The following is a 10,450-nucleotide window of genomic DNA, read 5'->3' as shown; positions in this document are numbered from 1 at the left end:
AGCTTAAATCCACCCATATGCAACCTCTGATTGCGATTTGGCCTTAAAGGCTTAAGACCCATTTTCAAAGGGAAATCCTCATTTTCTTAAGGATCGAAGAATCCTTCTTTGTGTGATGACTCCATCATCCAAACTCGGATTGAAGTACCGTTTGCGTCGTTGGAATTAGGAGGATGAGATCTATGCTCTGGTCCTGGGTTGACTTCATTCTGCTCACTTTAATTTCTGAGTTTTTCCATGCCATTGTATCTGAAGATACACCTAGATCAGTTAAACTGGACCCCCTCCGTGCACTGCTCAGCCAGTGCTACCACCGACGCGGGGACTTCGTCCGCATAGCACTTGCGCATAACCTTTCCTGCTAGGATTTGGGTCGCCACGCGTAATGCTTTCTCCTTGATGTTGGAGATGGCATAGCCCCTCTTATTATTTTCCATCTTGTACTTTTTCTTCATGGCCTTTGCAATGGCCAAGTCACTGCCCTCCCCTTCCGAGATGTCCGCGGGGTCCTCCCCTTTTCATGGAAGCTAGGAGATGCAGTGAATCAAGTCTGTCGTGATGGGGATGGGCTCCTCCAGCCACAAACACCCATCATGCACCAGGCAAAGTAGCTGCTTGATGACGAAAATGGTTATTGTGGTGCGGTGGAAATGTGGTACCCAGAGCAGATTTAGTAGCCCCACCTTTTCCACTCTGCGCAACCACTTTCGCAACTCTAGTTCTATAACCCCCGCCATGGTGTTCTGCTTGGGCTTCATAAGGTGCCTAGTCTCAAGGTGAGGGAACTTCTCGTGGTCATCAAGGTCCTAATGTTCGAATTTTAGGCTTAGCACATGTCCTAGGTGCGTGCCCTCAAACATAATGTTGTCGGGGAGGAGCGAGGTCTGGAGCGAGCTCTTGGTCTTGTCCAGGTCCTTAGGCACTTTAGCCTTCCCTTTTAGCAGGGGGACATAGGCAGGAAATTTTGTTGCAGGGTGTGCCGGCTGAGTGTCCTCCTCCATGCCTTCATCCTCGTCCTCTACGATGATAAGATCCTCTAGGTATTCTTCTTCTTCTTCATCGGTCTCTATGTGGATGACTTTCCCCTTCTCCTCCATTGATAGCTTGGTGTGCAGCGGGTTTTTTGGGGACACACGTATGGGAACCATTGCTTGTTTGTCCTTTTTGGGTCTTGGCGTGCGCGGTGATTTCAGGATTTTTGCCACAATCCTGGCACCTTCTGGAGCATCCCCCATAGTTAGGGCCGACGTAGCCTCCTTTGTGGCCATTTGGGTTATCTCCATAACATCCTCAGCTGATGCCATTGTATCTGTCCAGAAATCTCACACTCGCAAACTCAGGGGCTCAATCAATGCTCAACACACAATAATTAGGGCTCTCCTCAATAGCTCAATTCGTAAATGACCAAGTGTTGTTTGTTGGGAAGCCATTTGTATTTTATAGCTCTTTTTGAATTTGAATTCGACCATTCCCCCCAAATCCGATTCATTAATGCTCCCTTGGCGGAAGATTTTCCCAAATCTTGCCCATAAATCGCATCTTAAATGCCTGCCGCTCGCTCCATTTGGCCTCGAGTCGAGCATCCCATCGTGAATAGTGACTTCAATGGTCACTTTTTGGCCAACCCGCATAGCAGTGCTACCGACCAAGCACAGTCACGGACCTTGCGACTCTTTTCTTTTGCACGCAACTCCAACAATTCACAGCTCCCAGGTAGAATAGTTTATAGTCCTGCGCTCCCTTTCAACTACCTGGAGTGCTAAGATTGTTCTTCCCTCGGCTAGTCAGATGGTCGCACCACCCGTGGAGAGTTTCATCCTGTCATCCATCATGTTTCCTGGAGAATACCCACCTTTTATTGTTACGGTCGGCATCGCGCACGTTACCATCTACAACGCGCTACCTTGCTTAGCAATGTGCAGTCCAAGCCAAGGCATCAGACTGATCAATTCGTAGCGATATGCCTTAATCCTATCATCGCAATCGTACGCATCCTTCCTTATCACCCTGATTTTTTTCAAGAAAATTTTCCTTTATCTTGTCCTCCAGCTTCTTGACTTCCCCGTCCAGCAGAGTGCTTTTCTTCCTTAATCGTATCCTTTCTTCTTCAAGTTCTTGGAGTTTGAGATTTCCCTGTTGGATTTCTGCTTCCACGGTTCCGCGATTCGTTGTATCTATCAGTGTTATCACGCGCGGTCTAATTTCTCCAAGACTCAAGTACTATTGGGCTTATTGTGGTTTCTTCTTACTCCAGCCTTGGCAGTGCCTACACGGTCAGCTTTTTGCACGCAGTCCTACAAGCCCAGATAACCGCTGGTACGCACAGGTCCTAGTCAATCTGCTTTACATTGTGGACCTTGTTCAGTGCTTCACGTACGTTGTTAAAAGCTTCTGCGTGGATATTCTTCTATGCACTTGGCTTTTCCATACTTCATGGCCCCAGCCGGAGGGGTCATTCGCGCCATTGCCTTACCCGCACCTGCTTTTTGATAGTGTCTCCTACCATGAGGGTGGTGTGCATTCGTACAGGTTTCACACCATATGCCTGTATCCACCTAGATAGGTGGGTGCGCGGGCCGGTTTGTCCGACAATTTTGTTTGTTAATCACATCAGAGGCTTCCCAAATTGCATGTGCATTATCCTTCGGTAGTCATTCTAGTCCTCAAAAATCTTCTGGTGCGTATCCCACTATATTGCGGGCATAGTACGTAGTACCCATTTCAGAGCGTCAAAACGATGTTGTTCCGGCACTTCTCTTTCAAATTTGTTCAAGAACTTCTCCACTTCACCTAACACGTCGTATGTAGGTAGATCCCTTATCTTTGTTTTTACACAATGCAGTGATCTCGTCATCATGTTACAGTTGATCGTGGTTACCTCGTGTAACTGGTTCTACCATATTTTTATCTCTTCATCAAAATCTGATGTACAGGAGCTTTCGCGCTCCCATGAGATTCGGCCATCTGCTGTTGGATTTACCCAGTCTTGCTCAGATACAGTTATCTTGTAGATGCAGTCTAGATCTTCGTAGATGTCATAGTCGCGCACTGGCTCTGTGTAGTGCGATCCGTCAGTAGGGTCCAATGGTACCACTACGCTCAGTGACTTTTTCTCAAAAGTCATCTTGCATTTCTTTAGATTTATCACTCCATTCATGTCAGTGGCCCAATTTATTTCCAATAGCACGAGGTAGGGATTGCTGTCATCAACAATCTCTATCACTTCGAAACTTGCTAGCGCACTTTCTCCTTCAATGTCTACTGTGATTCCCTACAATCTCCCCATAGGTAGGATCTTTTTCTGGTTCCCCATCCGCAATTGGATAGGAGACCATTGCAACGCAGGTTTGCCCATGCGTTTCCATGTCTTCTTTGGAAGGAAGTTCGCATCCGATCCTAGATCCATAATCACTTGATCCATCTCATATTATCTGATCTGCGCGGTCAATCTCATCTCCCACCCTGTTTGCGTCGTGTGCTTCCCAAGCTTCCGGACTACTCGCAGTTCTCTTGGCGCGGTCCCAGTGCATCTAGTTATGAGTTCTTGCAACCCCTTTACAGCCTTGCTGTCGTGAAACAACTTCATACATGTCTCCAAGAACATATTGATCATTGATGGGTTCATTTCTGGCTCCAGTTTGTCTTTACTTCATGAAGTGGAGGCATCAGTGAAGCTCCTCTTAGCTTCCATGAAGGACTCCTTAGCACGCTCCAAATCAAATTTTGGTTGCTTCGTTGGAGCCTTGCAAACCAAGGTACTTTCTTTAGGCTAATTGCCTTGGTCATCCCCTGTCGTAGTACCACTCCGGAGCACGATATTTACATTAGGGTCTCCCTCACATGGATCAGACCTCATCATTTGCAGGTTCTGAGTCGGGGGAGGTTGGAGTGCTCCTTTATCGCGCAACCTCGCTATCAGTGTTGGACAGTCCTCTGTCTCATGATCAAACAATGTACAATACAAGCATGATGGTCGTGTTGGATTCGTACAATCACAGGCATAATGTCCTGGCCCTCTGCAATTGTAACATATCAGCTGCCCGCAACCTCTTCCTGGTCCCATTCCACCTCGTCCTTGTTTGTGCCCCTGAAATCTGGTTTGTGCCATCCCTACATTCTGGTCAAGGGGCCATGTTTCAGCCTGAACTCTATAGGTAGGAGTCTGATCCATCATCAGTTCATAACTTCTATAGGTGCACTCGTCATGGGCTACTGACCTGTAGAAATTACAGAACAACTGCTGGGAATTTTGCATATACTTCTGTAATAGATGGCAGTTATTTGTAGCATGTTTTCCTCCAATCTGACAAATCGCACACCATAATACAGGCATCGTGCTTGGTCCTACCTGTGCCTCTGGTCTCAATGGCATTGGTCCTCCTCCCGCGAGGTAATTCACGAACACCAGGCAGTGGTCCTTGTCGTGCCCCTGGCCCTTGCACTTCATGCACCATACCTCATCGCGCACTTCTGAGCAGGCCGTCCTGTCTTGTTTCAAAGTCTGCATCTCAAGGCACAAGTTTTTCAGCTACGCGTGAATCTACTGAACTCCCAGGTTAGGATCTTGTATCAGAGTCTCATGCAATCTCATTACGACCTCCAAAGCTTCAGCCTGAGTGGTTAGTCTTTATTGCACCAGTGCATTCCATAGATGTGGCATTAATGATGCTACAAACCATTTGCGATGTTGCCCATCTGTTAATGTCATGTTTGCTTCATGAATTATGCACTTCAGTCTTTGATCCAACTCCCATGGGGTTTCGCCTGGGAGAATTGTGATTTCCTTGAATCCAATAATTGACTGTGCCTCTGATTTTGGCCTGCTAAATTCTTTGTTTAGCACAACTTGAATATCCGCTATCCCCGCATTCAGATTGTCATTGGAATGCTTAATGTACCAGGTCAGCGCGTGATCCTGCAGAGCACTGACCAATGTTTCTTTCTTTATATTGTCGTCCATGACACCCTGTGCTTCCCATACAACTTTAATCATGAACCAAAACTGGTCCGGATCTTCATTTACTACTCCCTTGAACATTGGTAGCTTTATTGCGCTGGACATATTTCTTCGCGGTGGCGGCGGAGGTGGTATGGGCGAAATCGGGGGTGAAGATGGTGAAACTGTTGGTGGTGTGGGTTGGGGTGGTATGTGCGGAATCCTCTGCCTTATCAGATTGATCGCACTTCTTGGCGAGACCTTCGCGAGCTCTTCTTCGCCTCCTCGCGGAGGTGAAATCAAGGGGCTAGTATCTAGTTCTGTGATACCTTTGTTTATGTAGATTCTCCCACTTCGCGTAGCCCCAAACATCAATTTATTAGCATAACCTGCTTTTCACATAGTAGCATTTTAATCCAAGTGTTCAAAGATTTAACGTAATTACATCGCGGTCCCTTGAGGAAGCATTGTTCTACCTCGCTGTAACTGATTGAAGTATCTATCGTGAATTTGGTGATGAACCCTCCTATTATTCGATCGAGCCAGTGGTCAACAACGCGCGTGATCTTATCTTCTGATGCTTCCAGTTTGCGCACCAACTCTGGAGTCCACACAATAGGTTTGTTGAGTTTACACCTTCCTTGGCTATCTACTAGCTTCACAATCCACTCGTAGAACTCAGTAGAGAAGGATGCAAAGAAAATTTCGTGGATCTCCGTATACAAGTAGCAATCTAACCAATCCTCCTTGGATAGTCACGGATTCCTATTTTCCTGCACCGCAAACTTGTGAATCTTTCTGTCCAACCAATATTCATTTCCTTTATTTATCGGATTCCAGTGATATGACATCAGACATCTCTATGCAGATCCCGGTCCCGGCAATGGAACCATTTGTTGGCTTGTTGGGGCCTAACCCAAGTTCGGAGTTAATTAGCCAAACAAATCTCGATACTACTGGCCCTCTCGGCAACAGTCCGTGGAGTGCGGACTGAGGTCTCACCCGAAGTAGTATGGGAGGGTGCTAGAACCAGGTTTCCGCACCCTTGAGATGTCTGATGAGTTTGATTGGTCCTTCGTTTGTCCCTACACACAGGTGGCTCGGCGTACTTTCCCGTTCCTCACGGCTTGATACACTGCCTTCGTGCAACCCTAACCAGGGGCTATGCCATGCTCTGTGCTATTACCCGAGATCTTATTTATCTTCCAATATTGTTTAAGCACCTTCGCCTACTTAAGTGTCTTAAGTTATACTTAACAATACAAAACATTCATATAGGTTAGCGCAGTAAATAAACAATATATTTTCAAACTATATCAATGATGCATTAAACCAGAAAATTCGCCCAATGGTTACAAAATCGACCTGCCCTACGCACTCAGCTACAGGGGTCCGTGCACTTAGCCGTGGACTATTGGGCCTCTACGCACTCAGCTGCAGAGCCTTCTCATACTCTACGACCCATAGACACAATTTACACTTCAACTCAATCACTTAGACTTCCTTATTCCTTAGTTCTCTTTTACACTTAGAGCCTCGCTCTATTTATACAATCCCATAGTCCGCAGACCATGGGTAGGTCTATCCAGCCAACATTACATTACAAGACTAGGGCAAACAACCTTGTGAATCTATCATACTTTCACGCCCCACTCTCGCTATTCGTGGAGCTTTTACAACAAGATTTGGTCAAAACTCTGGCTTTAAGCCCCAACACATGCCTTTGGGGGGGATTCCATGCCCAACATGACCCATACAAGTTCATTGGCTCACCTCTGTGAGACAGTTCAGTGATGAAGTAGATATCTAAAGTTGTCAACTCCAGCTCCTGGTCCCCAATGACAAAAATATCATGATTAATGTCCCAAAAGCTTATCAAGTATCAAAACAACTCGGGCTGGGCCCGCATCCCTGGTGTAAGGAAAAATTTGAGGAGCCCACAAGCCCTCAAAGCCTTTAGGAAATTTGGATCATTCAATGCTTGGGTGTCAACATCTTCGTGTTCTCTTTCCTTCCAATCCACCATTTTCGGCAATTTCTCTCTTGCAAAAGCCATTAATTTGAGTCAATTATCAATTTTGGCACATAAAATTCAAGTTTTAACGATCAGTTCTAGAGAAAAAATGGTGTTGCCCTATCCATGGCACCGACGCACTCGTTTTATAAACAGTCGCACCAGTTGGCATGGATGGTTATGCAAATCACCCTCGGCAGCTGTGATACTGTGCCCGGAAATCACGTCGACCGAGGGCGAAATTTTTTCTCAAAACCTCCCTAAAAATCCAAAAAATGGGCTAAAAATAGAAATGAATGGCATGAAAATGGAGCTAAGAGCTTTGACTGTTACCTGGAAATGATGGATTTTCGATTGACCTCCCAAATCTTCTGCAATCTGCTCCGGAAAAACTAGGGCAAAAGTGGGTAAAAAGTCTTCACTGCAAAGATAAAATGGTAAATGGTAAAAATATATTTACTTTTCCCCTTTTATTCATTTTTTCATGAAAATATCAGGTTTTGTAAATATTTTTGGCCTATTTTACCTCAAGGACTCAATAATACACTTTGCCTTACTTGTGCAGCAACAGGTGATGGATGTTCGGAGATGACGATGAGTCACATTTCAACTCTTTTCTCGACTCGTTAAACTCATTTGAAAAGATTGCCGAGTATTTTTTCCCTTTTTGACTCGTTAAAGAGAATAAAAATGGGGGGTCCGCTTTCAACTCTTTTTCGACCCTTTAAAAGCGAAAATATGGCCGAGCCCTTGTCGTTTCAAACTCGTTAATGGACGTGAAACGTCGTGCGCCCAATATAAGTTTACCCCTTTTTCGGGTTGGGAGGCACTATTTACGAGAAAGGTACTCCTTGACTGAAATGGTCAAGTGGTTCTCTCAATTATTGTTTTCTACCTTTTTGGGCTTGAGAGAGACAAATGTACAAAAAGGGACCGTGTGGATTTTTCTTTTACATGTCTTTTTCAAACTCTCTAAACATGAAAAAAATACCGAGTTGCACCTTTGTCGAACTCGTTAGACTATTAAAAGACATCAAATTCATCACCATGACGAACATGAGCTTCTCCATCCTAGGGCTCATTAAGCTTACTAGGTCGGATTAGTCCAAAGGATGAACTTACAGTGCAAGAATATGATATCCCCTTCAAGCTTATGATTAAAAAATAATTAGGGTACCTGCCAGAAATGATGGGGCAAAATTTGGAAATCTATTGAGTTGTGTCGGCAGCTTACTCTTGAACATGACACTCTTTGCTTCGTGTCGGGTTGGGACATCCTCCTTTGTATCATTGACCTTCCTGGGTTTGGGCCGTTCATTTTTGCCTTCCATTTGATCTCTGCCACGTCATTATGACCATCGATCCCATGGATCCAAAAGCTGCCAAACTTCCAGTTGTGTCGTTGATATGTTCAAGAGTTGTCCTTCTGCAGTTACACTTACCTCTGATTCTCTGTATCATCCAAAATCATTTTTCATCCTCTCGTCTCGCGTTGATGATGTGGGATTCATTATGGCCCTCCTTCGACACGGTTGCTTTCCGTTGACTTCAACTCATTATCTGGGAAGTTGACCGAGAGACTCCCTTCCAGTACCTTAGAGCTTGCATGCCCTAATGGCAAGTTCTTCGCACTCGACGACAAGTTCACATCATTGGCTTTCGATCAAGTGATTTCACGAATGTTTGACTTCAGTTCCTATATTCAAATTCTGTGAATTGTGTTGATAGTACCTTGAGGACCATTGTCATTATTGGTGGTTTCTATCGTGCTTGTTAATAGTTTACATCATTGAATGGTAATCAAATGACTTTCTGGCATGTGCGATGACATCTATTCGCATGCTATAATATGTACTTTGATCGGGTCGTGTTGGAGCACAAGATCCTGGACTCAGATCACACAAGCCCAGGTTGTGACGTGGTGTGACATGGTTTATGATGATATTCATGTCTCTTTCAAATGGGTGGCTGCAACTAGACCATGAGTTATTATATGTGATCCTTCTCATTATTGGATGGTTGTGACCATACCTTGGTTTTGTTATGATCCTCCTTGACGGATGGTTGTGCCCATACCTAGATCTATTTACATGATCATTCTTTGGATGGCTGCATCCATGCCATGATTCATTTATCATTTGACAGAGATCTCTATTTATGTATATGTATCTGTACTTGCTTGCAGGTTTTCCGACAGCAGATCGGTTCCCCGCACTAATTTATAAAGCATTTCACCCCTCACTCCGGCTCGAACTTCATGCTTTAGGGGGCATCTGTTACACATCATTTTGTCATTGTCCCTATACTCCCCGTTCCTTGATCCTGGAGTACCTCTACAGTGAACCCTGCATGCTTTTCCTTCATGGAGAAACTCCCATTATGTCCCTCTTCATGAGCAGATCATTTTCCTTTTGCACCATTTCCCTTGAAACTTCTGTTTTGCCCAATTTACAAGGCCAGTGCCAATGACCTTTGTCTCCCCCACGCCAAAGTGAAGAGATTAGCAATATTCCTTGTGTCGACCGGTGCGACTGAGCGGTGTTCCAGTCGCACCGGTCCTGTTATGGAAAGTTTTTTAAATTAGAGTCGAAGCTTCCAACTCTAGAAGCTCCATAACGAAAGTCTGGTAAATGGTTTGGCCAGATGGGGTCGAGGATGACAGTTTGGGCTCCTTTCCCCTATAATGATGGAACTACCTCAAGGGATAAGTTCTTCTCCCATGAGAAGAGGATCCATCTCCCATCCAAATTTCCTATATAAACCTCCCTTATTCCCAAGCACAAGCTAGTTAGAGTGTTGGCTGAGTGTGAGTATACTATTTTGATTAGACAAGCAAGCTATTAATAGTTGTAGCCATCTAGTTGTGTGAGGGAGAAGTGTGTTTGGTTTGGAGTGAAGCCTAAAGGGAAGAGCCTTTAAACTATTGTTGTTTGAAGCCATCATGGAGTGCTAGAAGAAGTGTGTGGGAACCCGGTCTTGTTAGAGGAAGATTGCAACGTCAAGACGAATGGTTGTAATCTCTCTTTGATATTAATATATGCAACTATTGATTGATTTCCTACATGTTTTGTAATATTACATATTCACCTCTTAATGCTTCTTGACTCATTAAGTAGGTTGAATTGCAATTTTTCTATTATTATGTTTGTGTGTTGTTGTTGTTTACTTGTTTCAGGAGCTTGAAGAACGAAGCGAGCAATTTCTGGAGCGAGAAAGCGAGGACATCATCAAGTAGGATAAGAGACCAAGAGGTAGGCCCTCTTGATTGATTCTAACCTAAGGAAATCTTCCATAGAATGTATCTGTTGTTGCTAGACCCATTGTCAGGCTAGAGGAATTCGTTTGTGTCCGCACTTATAATTTTACTTCACCACAGGTGTTGAATATTAATGTTGGATTGGAACCCTCTCAGCAAAATCTATTAATGGAAGTGCTTAAGAGAAATTGTAAATATTTTACATGGAACTACACTGATATGAATGGAATTTCTCCTAACTTGT

Source organism: Pinus tabuliformis, chromosome 3_1 (genome assembly GCF_031772625.1).
Source record: "Pinus tabuliformis cultivar Carrire ecotype Pingquan chromosome 3_1, CPIR1, whole genome shotgun sequence".
Classification (NCBI taxonomy): domain Eukaryota; kingdom Viridiplantae; phylum Streptophyta; class Pinopsida; order Pinales; family Pinaceae; genus Pinus; species Pinus tabuliformis.
This window is presented reverse-complemented; position numbering follows the sequence as displayed.